The sequence below is a fragment of the Macaca thibetana genome, chromosome 11, assembly GCF_024542745.1.
Source record: "Macaca thibetana thibetana isolate TM-01 chromosome 11, ASM2454274v1, whole genome shotgun sequence".
NCBI lineage: Eukaryota > Metazoa > Chordata > Mammalia > Primates > Cercopithecidae > Macaca > Macaca thibetana.
Window position 1 is genome coordinate 113,015,389 of NC_065588.1, and position 17,038 is coordinate 113,032,426.

Consider the following 17,038-nt stretch of genomic DNA (forward strand, 5'->3'; position numbering starts at 1 on the left):
TGCTCTGGGTCCTGCTTCTCCCAGGGAAGGAGAGCCCTAATAGGTTTTGACTATTTGTGGCTTCCAGGAACTAATTTTATAGAGGGGACTGAGGCTCGGAAGGAAAGATCTCCATGATTGATTAGTGATGTCTGCCACAGACCCTGGAGTGGGTGGTGAGGACAATGATGCTTTGCTGTGTATCACAGAGAAAGGCCTCCAGGCAGGTGTTGGAATGAAGAGGCCTTGGGGAGTAGACTTTGGAGTTCAGAGGACTGAGCAGGGCTCAGACAAGGTATCACCTATAGGACATAGCGATTGCCAGTGGCTCTGTAAGGTGACCCAAAGGGAATGTGGACTGAAGCAGATGGACTAAAGAATGTTTAAAGTCTCCTGCTTTCCATTATGTAAAAACAGCCATCTTTCAAGTTCAGAAAGCTGAGACATGTCCCAGGCATTGCTTGACAGCAGAGCAGCTTGGAAGTGACCATCGATCTTGAGTGGCAACTAACCCAACCCATGACCCCAATCTTTGGGCCCGTTTTGGTCCTCCCACCTTTCATGTCCACTCCCTTCCTCCACTGTGTGATTTAACACGGTGGTCCCCAACCTTTTTAGCACCAGGAACCGGTTTCATGGAAGACAGGTTTTCCACGGATCAGGGTGGGGATGGTTTCGGGATGAAACTGTTCCACCTCAGATCATCAGGCACTGGATTCTCGTAAGGAGCATGCAACCTAGATCATCCCTCGCATGTGCAGTTCACGATAGGGTTCGCACTCCCAGGAGAATCGACTGCTGCAGCTGATCTGATGGGAGGTGGAGCTCAGGTGGTAATGCTTGATCACCCACTGCTTACCTCCTGCTGTGCGCCTGGTTCCTAACAGGCCACAGTCTAGTACCAGTCATCAGCCCCGGGATTGGGGACCCCTGATTTATCTAGTTGAGCCAAAATCCTAGGCTGCTGAGGTTTTCTTAGACGAAGCCACAGCTCTGGTACCCAAAAGGCAGTGCTAGGAAATGCAAAATGGCATAAAGACAAAAAAAAAAGAAATGTGGAGAAGAAAGGCCAGAGGGGAAACAACAGGCCTAGGAAAGTCCTCAGATGCCTCCCATTTACCCTCCCCAAGACCATGATGACCAGGACCTTTTGCCCACTGAGCTCGTGCAGGGTTCCAGGTCAGCACCACGCACTTGACACTGGAAAGCAGCATGGCCTGATGGCTATGCCCATGGACTCTGGCATCAGACACATCTGTGTTCAGATCCCAGCCATGCGCCTCTCCAGCTGTGTGACTTTGGGCAGGTGACAAAAACCTAGTTTCCTCATCTGTCAACTGAGAATAACAATAGCACCTTCCTCCAAAGTACTCCGTTTGTAAGAACTATTGGTTGTGGGAAATACAGAGTGCTTTGCTCCACACTCTGCACATGGTAATTGCTCAATGAGTGATTCACAATCCCTGTGTTGTCTAATCTTCATGACTGCCAGCTCTGCACTGATTAGCTGTGCAATCTTGTTTGAATGACTTAGCCTCAGTGCCCTCATCTGTAAAATGGGGTAATAGTTTTTCAGCTAAATGACTTCCTCTGATCGTTTCAGCTACACTCTCCATCTTTCTCACCCTGCTGTCTGCCCAGGGGGCTGACCTGCGTGAACTATGGGCTCCTGTGCCCATCAGCTTCCAGTTGGGTTCAGCCGATGGAGAGGCAGAGGTATTTACTCCCCCAGCATGTTAGTCTCCTGTGGCTGCTGTGACAAATTGCTACAAACTTAGCAGTTTAAAGCAACATTAATTTATTATCGTTCTGGAGGTTAGGAGTCCAAAATGGGTTTTACTGGGGCAAAAATGAAGGTGTTGGCAGGGCTGTGTTCTTCCTCCATCTTCCAAATCAGTGATGTCAGGTTGAGCGTTCTCTCCTCTCTCCTCTCTCCTCTCTCCCTCCATGCCACACCTCTGCCTTCATTGTTGCATCTCCTGATTCTTACCCTCCTGCCTTCCTCTTATAAGGACCCTGTGATGACACTGGCCCTACCCAAATAATCTAGGCTCATCTCCCATCCTTAATCACATCAGCAAAGTCTCTTTTGCCACATAAGGTAACATTCACAGGTTCTAGGGATTAAGGTGTGGACATCAGCTGGGCGCATTGACTCACGCCTGTAATCCTAGCACTTTGGGGGGAAGAGGTGGGCGGATTGCCTGAGCTCAGGAGTTCAAAACCAGCCTGGGCAACATGGCAAAACCCGGTCTCTACTAAATATACAAAAAAAAATTAGCTGGGTGTGGCAGCATGCTCCTGTAGTCCTAGTTATTCGGGAGGCTGAGGCAGGAGAATTGCTTAAACCCAGGAGGCAAAGGTTGCAGTGAGCCGAGATCGCACCACTGCACTCCAGCCTGAGCAACAAAGCGAGACTCCATCTCCAAAGAAAAAAAAAAACAAGATGTGGACATCATGCCCACTTCAGCAGCACATATGCTAAAATTGGAATGACACAGAGATTAGCATGGCCCCTATGCAAGGATGACACACAAATTCATGAAGCATGCTATATTTTTTTTTAATCAAAAAAAAAAAAAGATAGGGCCGAGTGTGGTGGCTCAATGGCTTACACCTATAATCCCAGCACTTTCGGAGGCTGAGTCAGGAAGATCGCTTGAGGCCAGGAGTTTGAGACCAGCCTGGGCAAGACCAACCTGCTGGCGAAACCCCGTCTCTACTAAAAATTTTAAAAATTAGCTTAGTGTGGTGACACATGCCTGCGGTCCCAGCTATTTGGGAGCCCAAGGTGGGAGGATCGCTTGAGGCCAGGAGTTCCAGACTGCAGTGAACCATGATCATGCCACTGCACTCCAGCCTGGGCAACAGAGTGAGATTCTGTCTCTTAAAAAAAAAAAAAAAAAAAAAAAGTAAATAAAAATAAAATAATTTTCTAAAAGATATGGACATTTTTGGGTGGGCGCAGCATTCCGCTCCCTGCCACACCTGGTTTCCTCCCTCCCGGGTTACCATGGGTGAGTGATATTCCTCGTACTTCACACCCAGTAACCCACTGAATCTCTACAACATCCCTGGGAAACGGGCACTGTTATTCCTACCACCCGCTTTCTCACATGTCGAAAATAAGTCTGAACACACAGTTCTTATCACAGGCAGCTCCTCCAGACAGCTTTCTATCTAGGTCTGGTGACTGTGCCCTCCCTCTACCCTTCTGGACTAGACCACCTCTTGTTGGTTTCCACAAACCCTGCCCACACCTTTGTAAATAGCACAGGTATTAAACTCTTCAGTTACCTGATTTTAGTATGCCAGGACCCTACTCACTCTACCATGAGACTTCCCTGATGGCGTCAATGGAGTTTATGAATATTTAGGGCTGGCCTGGCTCATTGTAAGTGTTCAATACATGTTGGCTACCAGGGTGATGCTTTTAAATCACTGCTATGCCCCTCTTTCCTCCTACTACTGCTACTAGCACCCTACCCTTCAGGATATACACACTTATCCTCATTTTACAGACAAAGACATTGAGGCCCAGAGATCCCCCGATAGACACTTGTCAGAACCAGGATTTGAACTCATGTCTGCCTTATGTCAATCCCAAGGGTCTCTCCCAGCTGTCTGACCTCTGAGAATCCTAGCCAGGATTGTTTCCATAGGCTTTGTGTGCCCCTACACTGGCTTCGTGTTCTTGGGCTGGGAACCCCAGGGGGAAGCTTCTGGTTGGCCCCCTCCTTGAAACATCTGCTCCGGCCTCACTCCCTTGTTAGATATGACAGGTCTGGCCAGTGAAGGTCTGAGAGCTACACTGCCAGCTTCCTGGGTACCACATACATTGACCAGGAATGGGCTGCAGCCATCAGCTGCCTCGTCAAGGTGGACCAGCTCCTGCAACGGCATAGGTTGCAGCCACCTGCAGGCACAAGGCACATCATCCTCACTTGAGCAGTAACACCCCTCCCTGCGCCCAGCTACAGCCAAGCTCTGACCCCAGGAACCCAGGATGAGGAGGAGCCTGGACTGAAGCCAGTATTGAGAAATGGCAATGTCTTCCACTTTTCCTTAGCACCTGTCAGCTGCTGGGAAATTGTTGGCTCTCCACAGCCAGCCAGGTCAGACAGAGGGGCAGTACAGGCAGAGCCCACAGAGTGGCCTGTGCTAAGTGACACTTGAGAACAGATTGTCACCAATGGATCATTTTTCTGCCTGTTCTAATTAGGACCAGGAATAACAACTGTAATAGCAAACTCTTAGAGGCCGCTTAACTGTGTACTGGCCTCTGTCCCAAGTACTTTACATGTACAAACTCATTGAGTCATGACCACATCCCTGTGAACAGGATCCTGTTATTACTGCCATCCCATTTTCACAGATGTAGAAACTACAGGCCGGGCATGGTGGCTCACACCTGTAATCCCAGCACTTTGGGAGGCCGAGGCGGGCAGATCACGAGGTCAGGAGATCGAGACCATCTGGCTAACACACAGTGAAACCCCATCTCTACTAAAAAAAATACAAAAAAATTAGCCGGGCGTGGTGGCGGGCACCTGTAGTCCCAGCTACTTGAGAGGCTGAGGCAGGAGAATCGCTTGAATCAGGGAGGCGGAGCTTGCAGTGAGATGACATCACACCACTACACTCCAGCCTGGGCAACAGAGCGAAACTGAAAAAAAAAAAAAAAGAAAGAAAGAAACTACAGCACAGAGAGGTTCAGTGACTTGCCCAAGGCCACACAGCTAGAAGCTGAAGAGTAAAGTCAGACTACCAGGCAGTCAGGCCCCTGAGTCTGAGCTTTTAGTCTCTCTGCTGTGGTCAGAACAGAGGTGCTGTCCAGTTACTGCAAAGAGTGGGATATTGTACAGATTCACTTCTATAAGTAGACTCAGAGCTGAGAGTGCAAAGCTAGACCAAGGCTTCCTAGCATTCTCCCTGGCTGTCACTGCAGCTCACGATCTGTGGTCTGCAGCATGCACTGCATGTGTCCTGTCCTCTTACAATTCCCCAGTTCAGCTCCTGGGAAAAGGTCTGACTGGCCCAGGTCATTTTGTGTGCCAGCTATTTCATAGGTCAGCAGCTGGCCAATGAATGGGTGCACATGGTCATGTGCCTACCCCTTGTCCAATCAGCTGTTGCCAAGGGGGAGGCAGTGTCAGCTGGTATGAAAAAACATGGCTGCCTTTCAGATGGGGCCTGGGTTGAGCCAGGCAAAGCAATGAGTCATAGTAGACCCATTTTCAAGAAGGAACTCAGGATCTTCCCCAGAGCCTGGGCCTCTTCTCATTGTTCTAGATCTCAGAGTATAGCACTTCCCTCCACCCCACATTGTTTACATCGATAACCTGGAAAGGACCTCTGACTCTTCCTCTCTCTTCCTTGCTTCTTCCAGTCAGCAACCAAGTTCTGTTCATTTTACCTCCTCAATGACGTGGGAGCCCATCCTCCTTCTATATCTCCACCGTCACCACCCTAGTGCTCACCACCATGAGACCAAAGTAGTCTCCCTCTGTGTGTCCACTCCAACCCCCTCCACTTCATTCTTTTCCCTGCCAGCAGAGCAGGATTCTAAAAGAAAATTAATCTGATTATCCATCCTCTCCTATCACTTCCCCTCACCTCCGCCCAACTTAAACCCTCCAGGGACTGCCCTTGTGCTCAGGACAAAGACCAAGCTCCACAGGCGCGGCTACAAAGCCTACCCAGGCTGCCTCTGCCCCTGCCACCAGCATCACGCCCTGCCACTCCTTGGCTCCCCCTCTGTTTCTTCCCTCTGCCCTCCTCCCTCCTGTCTCGGCCTCTTTCGCATGCCCTTCAGACCCCCAGAGATGCTCCTTCTCCAATGGATCCTTGAGGCTTCAGTTCAAAAGTCTCTTTTATATCACCCTAAGTACTGTTCTTTCATAGCATTTCTGATTACCTACTTGTGTGTGTGTGTGGCCGGGGGTGGGGGTTGTTTGTTTTGTTTCGTTTCGTTTGAGACAAGGTCTTGCTCTGTTTCCCAGGCTGGAGTACAGAGGCGCAATCACAGTTCACTGCAGCCTCAACCTCCCGGGCTCAAGCGATCCTCCCAGCTCAGCCTCCTGAGTAGCTGTGACTGCTCAGTGCACCACCACACCTGGCTAATTTTTTTGTTCTTCTTGGGGGTGGAGTCTCACTTTGTTGCCCAGGCTAGTCTTGAACTGGGCTCAAGTGATTTTCCTGCTTCAGCCTCCCAAAGTACTTGCGTGATTATTACATTCGTTCCTGCCTCCTCACTATTTGAAAAGTCTGTTTGGCCCACCAGTGTATCTGTAAGACCCGACCCAGCATTGGGCACTGGGCAGAGCTCTGTAAATGGCGAGTAAGTGAAATGGCAGAGAAACTGAAGTTAGCTCCATCCTGCCCTGTGCCTTCTGGTTTATTTTCAGCAGGTGAAAATAAAACAGGAAAGCCAGGCATTGTGGCTCACGCCTGTAATCCCAGCACTTTGGGAGGCCAAGATGGGTGGATTGCTTGAGCTCGCAAGTTCAAGACAAACCTGGGCAGCACAGTGAAATCCCGTCTCTACAAAAAATACAAAAAATATTGGCCGAGTGTGGTGTACATGACTGTGGTCCCAGCTACTCAGGAGGCTGAGGTGGGAGGATCGCTTGAGCCCAGGAGGCAGAGGGTGCAGTGAGCTGAGATTGTGCCACTGCACTCCAGCCTGGGCGACAAAGCCAGCCTCTCAGTATTCTTCTGACGTAGGTGCTAGTTACTTTTATCAATGGTTGAGGAAATGGGGGTTACGAGATCAGGTAGTTCTTTTTGTTGTTGTTGTTGAGACAGAGTTTCACTCTTGTCCCCCAGGCCGGAGTGCAATGGCGCGACCTCTGCTCACTGTAACCTGCGCCTCCCAGGTTCAAGGGATTCTCCTGCCTCAGCCTCCCAAGTAGCTGGGATTATAGACACGTGCCACCACACCCGGGTAATTTTTGTATTTTTAGTTTCACCATGTTGGCCAGGCTGGTTTTGAACTCCTGACCTCAGGTGATCCCCTCACCTCAGCCTCCCAAAGTGCTGGGGTTACAGCCATGAGCCACCACGCCCAGCCCAGATCAGGTAGTTCTTATACTCACGCAGCTGCTCGGTGGTGGGGTCAGGATGACAGCGCAGGTCTTTACAACTTCAAGACTCCAGCTCTACCTCACCACCCTAGTGCTCTACCTCAAAGGAGTGGGTTTGGGACAAGATAAGGAAGGCACTTGAGGCTGACTCATCACCTGGTGCCTTCTGGGTTCTGTCTAGATTCTTTCTCATAGTCCAACTCTTCCAAGGCTCTCAATACCCCTGTGAGATACAACTCACTGTCACCTCTTTCTAGATGAAAAACTATTAGTTTCCTGTGGTTGCAGTTACAAAATACCAGAAAATTGGTGGCTTGAAATAAGGGAAAGCGTTGCTCTCTCACAGTTCTGGAAGCCAGAAATCCAAAATCAGTGTCGCTGAGCCAAAATCAAGGTGTCAGCGGGGCTGCATTCCCTCCAGAGGCTCATCCTTGCCTCTTCGGGCTTCTGGTGGCTCCTGGTGTCCTTGGCTTGTGGCTGTGTCACTCTAGTCTCTGCCCCCATAGCCACATGGTCTTCTCCTCTTCTGTGAATGATGCCTGTCTCTGCCTCTGTCTTATAAGGATACATGTAACGGTATTTTGGGCCCAGCTGGATAAGGCAGGGCAACCTCCCCATGCCTATATCCTTAATCACATCTGCAAAGACATGATTATTTTCTAAATAATGTCACATTCACAGCTTCCAGGTATCCTTGAGTGGCCATTATTTCCTTTACTACACTGAGGCTGAAAGAGAGGTGAGATAATTTGTCCAAAAAACACCCAGTTGCTCAGTTATAGAATCAAAATGAAAACCCAAGTCTTCCAACTCTCAAGCCCGTGGCTACTTCTGAGAACCAGGAGACCATCTGCCAGATCGGCCAGGTGCTGGAGGGCCTGGGCCATTCCTAACCTGCAATTTTACAGCTGTGGTGCCTTGAGCAAGTCGCTTAATGTGAGCATTTTCCTCCTGCAGAAAATTGAGATGTTAACAGTAGCGTTCTTTAGATACTGCAAAGGTAAAAAGACTTGGCAGGGCACAGTGGCTCACACCTGTAATCCCTGCTTTGGGAAGCCAAAGTGAGAGGGTTGCTTGAGGTCAGGAGTTTGAGAGTCGCCTGGGCAACACAGCAAGACGCCACCTTTATAACAAAAATAAAAATAAAAATCAATTAGCTGGGCATGGTGGCATGCGCCTGTAATCCCAGCCACTTGAGAAGCTGAAGTGGGAGGATCACTTGAGCCCAGGAGTTGAGGTTGCAGTGAGCCATGATCACGTCACTACACTCAGCCTGGGCAATAGAGGGAGATGTTGTCTCTCTAAAAACAACAACAAACAAACAAACAAAACAGAAAAGAAAAAAGATATAATGTGTGTATGAAGAGTTATCACCTAGAGAGGAGGCAGGTAAGGCTTTGTGGACCATCACGGGTCCCACCCCCTGTCTGGCATACTTACTCATCCCTCTCCCTTTCACTCCCTTACTCTGTTTTTCATGCTCCAGACAGACCCTACCTCTTTTGCTTCTCTCTTTTTTTTTTTTTTTTGAGATGGAGTTTCACTCTTCTTGCCCAGGCTGGAGTGCAATGGCACAATCTTGGCTCACTACAACCTCCGCCTCCCGGGTTCAAGTGATTCTCCTGCCTCAGCCTCCGGAGAAGCTGGGATTACAGGCATGTGCCACCACACCTGGCTAATTTTGTATTTTTAGTAGAGACGGTGTTTCTCCATGTTGGCCAGGCTGGTCTCAAACTCCCGACCTCAGGTGATCCGCCTGCCTTGGCCTCCCAAAGTGCTGGGATCACAGGCGTGAGCCACTGCGCCTGGCCTCTTTTGCTTCTTTATGCTCATTAACTCGCCCCATTCTGCAGCATCCCTATGTGGTAGATGCTGTTCTTATCCCATTTTCCAGATAAGAAAATTGAGGCACTGAGACATTGAGAAACGAACCTACAATCTTCTAGAGTGGGCTGCTTTCTCCCCTGTCTCTCACCTGCACCTACTGATTCATCTACCTCAAAAAGCCTTCCCTCCTTCTCATGTCTTCATAACTCCTGTTCTCTCTGCAGATCACTGCCTCTTAGAAACCTTCCCTGCCTCTTCAGGCTAGGGATGGTTCTCCCACGAGGACTCCTACAGCACCCTATACTTCCCCTATTCTAGCACCCACCACTCTGACTGTAATTGTTCATTTAAATGTCTGCCTTCTCTGCTTAATTGTAACCTCTGTGACAGCAGGAAATGAATGCATCCAGTTTGTTTGTTGATGGATCACCAGTATCTGCTGTGTATTCAGAAGCGTTCATTGTATGTATGTAAGTATGTATACATGTGTGTTTGAGTGGGTAGATGGACAGGTGAATGGATATATAGGTAGGTAGATAGATGAATTAGATGACCATCTGGGAAGTTTGGTGGATGGATGGATAGGTGGATGGATGGATAGATGGATGGATGGATGGGAGGAGAGTGGATGGATGAATGGGTGGGTGGATGGATAAATGGGAGGAGAGGGATGGATGGATGGATGGATGGATGGATGGATGGATGGATGGATGGATAAATGGGAGGAGAGTAGATGGATGGATGGATGGGTGGATGGGTAAATGGGAGGAGAGTAGATGGATGGATAGATGGGTAAATGGGAGGAGAGTGGGTGGATGGATGGGTAAATGGAAGGAGAGTGGATGGGTGGATGGGTAAATGGGAGGAGAGTGAGTAGATGGACAGATGGGTGGATGGGTAAATGGTAGGAGAGTGATGGGTGGATGGATGGTGGATGGATGGATGGGAGGAGAGTGGATGGATGGATGGATGGTGGATGGATGGGTGGATAGATGGATGAATGGATGGATGGATGGATGGATGGATAAATGGGAGGAGAGTAGATGGATGGGTGGATGGGTAAATGGGAGGAGAGTGGATGGATGGGTAAATGGAAGGAGAGTGGATGGGTGGATGGGTAAATGGGAGGAGAATGAGTGGATGGATAGATGGGTGGATGGGTAAATGATAGGAGAGTGATGGGTGGATAGATGGTGGATGGATGAATGGGAGGAGAGTGGATGGATGGATGGTGGGTGGATGGATGGATGGATGGATAGATGAATGGATAAATGCAAGTAGGGTGGATGGATAGATAGTCTAATCTGTTGTAATAACTCACTACCTCCTCTTACAGCAACAGCGAGAGCTTGGATTTCATTTTCAGCTCAGTTCAAACCTCTTACATTTGGTAGGTGTCAAAACACTTCTTTCACGAAGACACAAAAACCTATAAGCAAAGTAGTACTCACTTCCCTGTGCTAGAAAAGACCATATAGGGCCTTTGAAAGAAATCTGGCAGCCACACTTATAATAATAAACATGGCTAAATATTGCTGAGCATTTATTATGAGGCAGTGTGTTAAGCAAAGCCATTTGTTCAAGAAAGATTTACTGAACGCCAGCTACATGCTCCACTCTGTTCTAAACTCTGAGGATACATCAGTGAACCCGTAAATAGAAACCCCTGTATTCCTGGAGTTTATATCCTCCTAAAGACATTGTCTCAGTTGATCTTAACAGTCCCAGGAGGGTAGATGCTTTTGATATCTCTTTTCACAGAGAGGAAACTGAGTTAAATAACTTGCAAAGGAGTGCAAGCCTTGCAGTAACAACACAGATAACAGCGGGAACAGCCAGTGTGGGGCCAGCCTTTCACGTGGGCAGGCAGGGCTCTAATTCATTTCCATCTGACGTCAGCCTCGTGAGGGAAATACTGTTGTCTTGACTTTTGTTTTCTTATTGAGATACAATTCACGTAACATAAAATTCACCATCAGGCTGGGCGCAGTGGCTCATGCCTGTAGCCCCAGCACTTTGGGAGGCCAAGTTGGGCGGATCTGTTGAGCCCAGGAGTTCAACACCAGCTTGGGCAATATGGCAAAACCCGGTCTCTACCAAAATACAAAGATTTAGCCGAGCATGGTGGCACTCACCTGTAGTCCCAGCTACTCGGGAGGCTGAAGTGGGACCATCACTTAAGCCTATAAGGTTAATTCTGCTGCAGTGAGCCCTGATGGCAGCACTGCACTCCAGTCTAGGCAACAGAGGGAGACCCTGTCTCAAAAAAATAAAATAATAAAAATAAACCATTAATCATTTTAGAGTATGCCATTCAGTGGCGTTTAGTACATTCACAGTGTTGTACAACCACCACCTCTGTCTAGTTCCAAGACATTCTCACCACCCCAGAAGGAAACCTTGTCCCCGCTAAGCAGTCACATTCCTTTCCCGCTTCCCGCAAGCTCCTGGCAACCGCCAGTCTGCTTTTCATCTGTATGGATTTGCCTCTGCTGGACATTTTGTATAAGTGGAATAATACACTATGCGGTCTTTTGTGTCTGGCTTCTCTCATGCCATGCTATGTTTTCGAGGTTCATCCATGTCGTAGCATGTATCAGCACTTCATTTCTTCTTTTTCTTTTTTGAGACAGAGTCTCACTGTGTTGCCCAGGCTTTAGTGGACTGTCATGATCTTGGCTTACTGCAACCTCTGCCTCCTGGGTTCAAGCAATTCTCCTGCCTCAGCCCGAAGTAGTTGGGATTACAGGCGGGCGCCACCAGGCCTGGCTAATGTTTGTATCTTAGACAGACGGGGTTTTGCCATGTTGGCCAGCCTGGTATCAAACTCCTGACCTCAGGTGATCCGCCCACCTCGGCCTCCCACAGTGCTGGGATTATAGGCGTGAGCCACCACGCCTGGCTTTCATTCCTTCTTATGGCTAAACAATATTCCATTGTGTGGATAGACTACAATTTGTTTAGCCGTTCCTCTGTCAGTGGACATCTAGGCTGTTTTCGCTTTTTGGCTGTTGTGAATAGTGCTGCTATGCGCTTTTGTAGACGAGTATCTGTTTGAACGCAGTTTTTGCGTTAAATACCTAGGCGTGGAATTGTGGGTCGTGCTGTAATCCTCTGTTGAACTCTTTGAGGAACTGTCAGACTTTCCCACAGTGCCTGTACCATTTCACGTGCCCAGTGGAAGAAAATGAAAACAGCGACAGGCTAAGGAAGTAGCCCAAAGCCACATAGCTTACAAGTGGCTACGTGGAGATTTGAACTCAGGCAGTCCTCCTGCTCTGGAACTGCTACCCTGAGTTATCAGACCTCAGTCCTTCCCGTGTATGTTCCCTGAATTCATTTGGAAAATTTTCTTTTTTGTTTTTTGAGACAGAGTTTCTGTCACTCAAGTTGGAGTTCAGTGGCACAATTTCGACTCACAGCAACCTCCACCTCCTGGGTTCATGCAATTCTCCTGACTCAGCCTCCTGAGTAGCTCGGATTACAGCCGTGCACCACCACGCGTGGCTAATTTTTGTATTTTTAGTAGAGACGGGGTTTCTCCATGTTGGCCAGGCTGGTCTTGAACTCCTGACCTCAGGTGATCCGCCCACCTCGGCCTCCCAAAATGCTGGGATTACAGGCATGAGCCACTGCACCCAGCCTAGGAAATTTCTGAGAATTAATCTTGGAGAAAAGTCCTCCTAAACCATTCATAAAAAAGTCCCCCAAGTCCAGGCCAGAGCTACCTCACTTCCTTACTTCCTTCTCCTTGAAACGGACACTGCTGGGGCCGAGGAGGCGGGGATGGACCCAGCGCCCCTTTCTTGCGCCTCCGAGTTGTGGGTGACAGTTATTAATGCCTCCCTGGCAACTGTCCAGCTCCCTTTTTCTGATGATGATTATTTTATTCGGCGAGATTAATGTGCCAGGTCAGCGCGTAATCTAGCCTGTAGAAAGTGATGTGAATGGTCTTCCCCAAGATAAATTGCAGTCTTGGAAAAGGTTCACAGCCTTCCCTTGCCTGTCTGAGTGCTCTCCCGAATCCTCATCAATCCTTGTCTGGGGAGAAGAAAAGGATGGGTCTTCATCTGCAGCTGGGGTGGGGATGCGGGCAGAAGACACATTTGTCAGAGACCCCTAATGGCTCACGGCACAGATGCTCTTTCCCGGGCCTCCACACCATCCACTGAGAGGGTGCGTTGGTTTTCATATTATAATTATTATATTGCAAGTGCTTTTGGTATTTGGGTCGATTGATGGCCCTGACGTGTGAGGCTGGGTGAGCCACCTTGTCTGGGGACTTTGGGAATCTCTCCATTTTCTGCCTTTTCTTAATCATCCCGCTGCCAATGCCAATGCCAATTCCCACGTGCCTTGCAACGCTGGAGGGTCTGTCAGGAATCCTCACGCCTGGGCCTTCTAGGAGAACTGGGCTTCCTGGCCAGCCAAGATGGGTTAAAGATGGCATCGACTGGTCTTCAACCTCAGCCCCAAAACCATCACACTGGCCGAGTGTCTTGAGCTGCCGCTTGTTGTTACACATTCAGATAGCTTTTTTTTTTTTTTTTTTTTTTTTTTTTTTTTTTTTGAGGCAGGGTCTCGTTGCTGTTGTCCAGGCTGGAGTGCAGTGGCATGATCTCAGCTTACTGCAGCTTTGACCTCCTGGACTCCAGTGACCCTCCCACCTCAGCGCCCCACATGCCACCATGCCCAGCTAATTTTAAATTTTTTGTAGAGACAGGGTTTCACTATCTTGCCCCAGGCTGGTGTCGAACTCCTGGGCTCAAGTGCTCCTCCCACCTCAGCCTCCCAGAGTGCTGGGATTACAGGCATGAGTCACTGTGCCTGGTCCAGAAAACTTCCATATAACTCATATGTGTTGCACTTGCCTGGCCTGGCTCTTACTCCACCTCTCTGACATCATCACCCATGACTCTGTCTCTTGCTCACTCAGGACCAGCCGTGCTGGTGACTTCTTGGTGCCTCCAAAGCACCCAGCACCTTCCTTCTCAGGCTTTTGCTCTTGCTGTTCCCTCTGCTGGGAGCAGTTTTTTCCTGGATGTTCCCCTGGCTGTCTCCTTCCCATCACCTGGATCTTGACTCCAATGATACCACCTCTGGAAAGTCCTTCCTAACTACCCCACTGAGAGATGGTATTCCACCATCATTTTATATCTTTCCTAGTGTGTACCAGTATCTGAAACAATCAGATTGTTTGTCTTTATTTATTTTCTGTCCTTTCCCCACTAGAATGTGAACTCACGTGAGCAAAGACCCCTAGCTTGCTCTTGACTCTCAGGGAGTATACCACTGTGGGCTGAATTCAGAGCTTCGCTGGGCGCTGTGGCTCACGCCTGTAATCCCAGCACTTTGGTAGCCTGAGGTCGGAGGATCACTTGAGCCTAGGAGTTCAAGACCAGCCTGGCAACATAGTGAGACCCTGTCTCTACAAAAAACTAAAAACTTATCCAAGCATGGTATCGGGCACCTGTAGTCCCAGCTACTCAGGAGGCTGAGGTGGGAGGATCACTTGAACCTGGGAGGCAAAGGCAGAGGCTACAGTGAGCCGAGATTGTGCCACTGTACTCCAGCCTGGGTGACAGAGCAAGACTTTGTCTCAAAAAAAAAAAAAAAAAAAAAAAAAAAAAAAAGAAAATGAATTCCCCTCAGCCCAAGATCCCAGAGCTATGCTGTCTAATATAGTAGCTAAAAGAAAACACAACCACGCCTGCTTCTTTCCCACCACATAGTGTTCTCCGCAGCCACTGCCCCTGTCTCATCAATTCCACTGATGTTATTCAGGGCCTATTTGCTTACAGGGGCAATGCTAGATCCCGAGAATATAATAATGACTAAGACATCATCATAACCTTTGTCCACTTACTTGATTCTCTGTGAATGAAACTTGGTTTTATACTAACCTAGCCTAAACCTAGGTAAGAAGGTAAATCCTCTGTCCCAGAGACATACAGAGAAACATATCATATACTCCTACTTCTATAATACTAATACTAATTATTAAACATTTGACGTGTTCACATTTTATGAAATTGAAGGCCAGGCACAGTGGCTCACGCCTGTAATCCCAGCATTTTGGGAGGCCGAGGCAGGCGGATCACCTGAGATCAGGAGTTTGACACCAGCCTGGCCAACGTGGCGAAACCCCATCTCTACCAAAAAAATACAAAAATTAGCCGGGCATGGTGGCATGTGCCTGTAATCCCAGCTACTCCAGAGGCTGAGGCAGGAGTATCACTTGAACCCGGGAGGCAGAGGTCGCAGTGAGCCGAGGTTGCGCCACTGCACTCCAGCCTGGGCGACAGAGTGAGACTCCATCTCCAAAAAAAAAAGAAGAAGAAAGAAAAAAGAAAATGAATTCTCCTTAGCCCAAGATCCCAGAGCTATGTTGTCTAATATAGTAGTTGCAGGCCACATGTGGCTCTCTAACTTTAAATTAATTACGTTTAAAATTGAGTTCCTCAGTCGCACCAACCACATTTCAAGGGCTCAAATGCAGAAATGGTTCATGGCTACTGGGGTGGATAATGCAGAGGTAGAATATTTCCATCCGTGCAGAAAGCATTGTTCTAGAATGTTCTTAGGACAGAATTTAATTCAGCTTCCCAAAAGTACAGGTAGCAGATGGAGAAACACAAAAGCAGGCCCTTCCCTAAGAACTCTCTACAAGTCCCATGTGCAGGAGACAGCACTGTAGAGTAGAAAGAACACAGCTGGAGTTAACAAAACTGAGTTCAAATCCTGACTTCCTGACTTATTCCCCAGGTAACCTTGACCACTCTTTTGAAGCTCCCAGCTTCTTCATCTCTCCAGTGGTCATTTATTTTTCTTTTTGAGACAGAGTCTCACTGTCACCCAGGCTGGAGTGCAGTGGTGCAATTCCAGCTCACTGAAACCTCTGCCTCCCGGGTTCAAGTGATTCTCCTGCCTCAGCCTCCTAAGTAGTTGATATTACAGGCACCTGCCACCACACCCAGCTAATTTTTGTATTTTTAGTAGAGAAGGGTTTTCACCGTGTTGGCCAGGCTGGTCTTGAACTCCTGACCTCAAGTGATCCACCCGCCTCAGCCTCCCAAAGTGCTGGGATTAAAGGTGTGAGCCACCATGCCCAGCCTCTCTAGTGGTCATTTCTGTCTCTTTAAGGTTATCGTAAGGTGCAAGGTCAGGTACCTCATTGCTGGGTGGTTACTAGGATTGGTTATATCAGAAACAAGGAAAGGCTTAGCTGAACTGATTTCTCTGAATAACACAGCATTTTACCAACTTGCCATCTTTTCCATAAGGATAGGGAGGAGGAAGCCCTTCCATATCCTAAATCATCTTTTTTTTTTTTTTTTTTTTTTTTTTTTGAGACGGAGTCTCGCTCTGCCGCCCGGGCTGGAGTGCAGTGACCGGATCTCAGCTCACTGCAAGCTCCGCCTCCCGGGTTCCCGCCATTCTCCTGCCTCAGCCTCCCGAGTAGTTGGGACTACAGGCGCCCGCCACCGCGCCCGTCTAGTTTTTTATATTTTTTAGTAGAGACGGGGTTTCACCGTGTTAGCCAGGATGGTCTCGATCTCCTGACCTCGTGATCCGCCCGTCTCGGCCTCCCAAAGTGCTGGGATTACAGGCTTGAGCCACCGCGCCCGGCCTCCTAAATCATCTTAACTAAGTTCTAGCTCAGTAGGCTCAGCCAAATCCCTGGACAAGAGGTTCCAGTAGGGTGAGATTCCATGAACTCTCAATGCTATTGGTTTTTCTCTAAGCACAGGGGAAGGGGAGGGAAGGTGGACAAAAATAAAAAAGGTGGTTTTCTCTGACATGAGAGCCAAGATGATTCATGGGGCTTTCGGTGCCATTAAAATCCCTACGTTTTCCGGGCCCTGAACCCAGCATTTTTGCTCTCACAGTGGTTTCCCATTGATGGAGGCATCTTCACTCCTGGAAGTCACGCCTTCCCCTCTCCCCTCCTTCCCTTCTCCCAATCAGACATCTGTCTATGCTGGGGCAGTTCTGAGTATTCTAGGCCTCAGCTGTGGTTTTGGCTGCATAACATTCTGTGTGTAAAGACACAGTGCCCCATCCTGGAATAAGAACTTCTAGAAGAGCCAGCCACACTTGTTCCAACCACCCACACATGGGGGCTGGAAGAAGTTTAAGTAGTGATT

General features: G+C 48.6%; 2 protein-coding genes and 1 non-coding gene across 4 annotated transcripts in view; 2 read left to right on the top strand and 1 right to left on the bottom strand.

Moving 5' to 3' along the window:
- SPRING1 (SREBF pathway regulator in golgi 1) overlaps window positions 1–17,038 on the bottom strand; it is a 465,726-nt gene that overhangs the window by 71,071 nt on the left and 377,617 nt on the right. The gene's annotated exons all lie outside the window — the stretch shown is intronic.
- RNFT2 (ring finger protein, transmembrane 2) overlaps window positions 1–17,038 on the top strand; it is a 106,770-nt gene that overhangs the window by 38,608 nt on the left and 51,124 nt on the right. The gene's annotated exons all lie outside the window — the stretch shown is intronic.
- On the top strand, window positions 2,437–2,540 carry LOC126931831 (U6 spliceosomal RNA). The gene has a single exon (XR_007717945.1). It is a non-coding gene; the product is annotated as a U6 spliceosomal RNA (small nuclear RNA).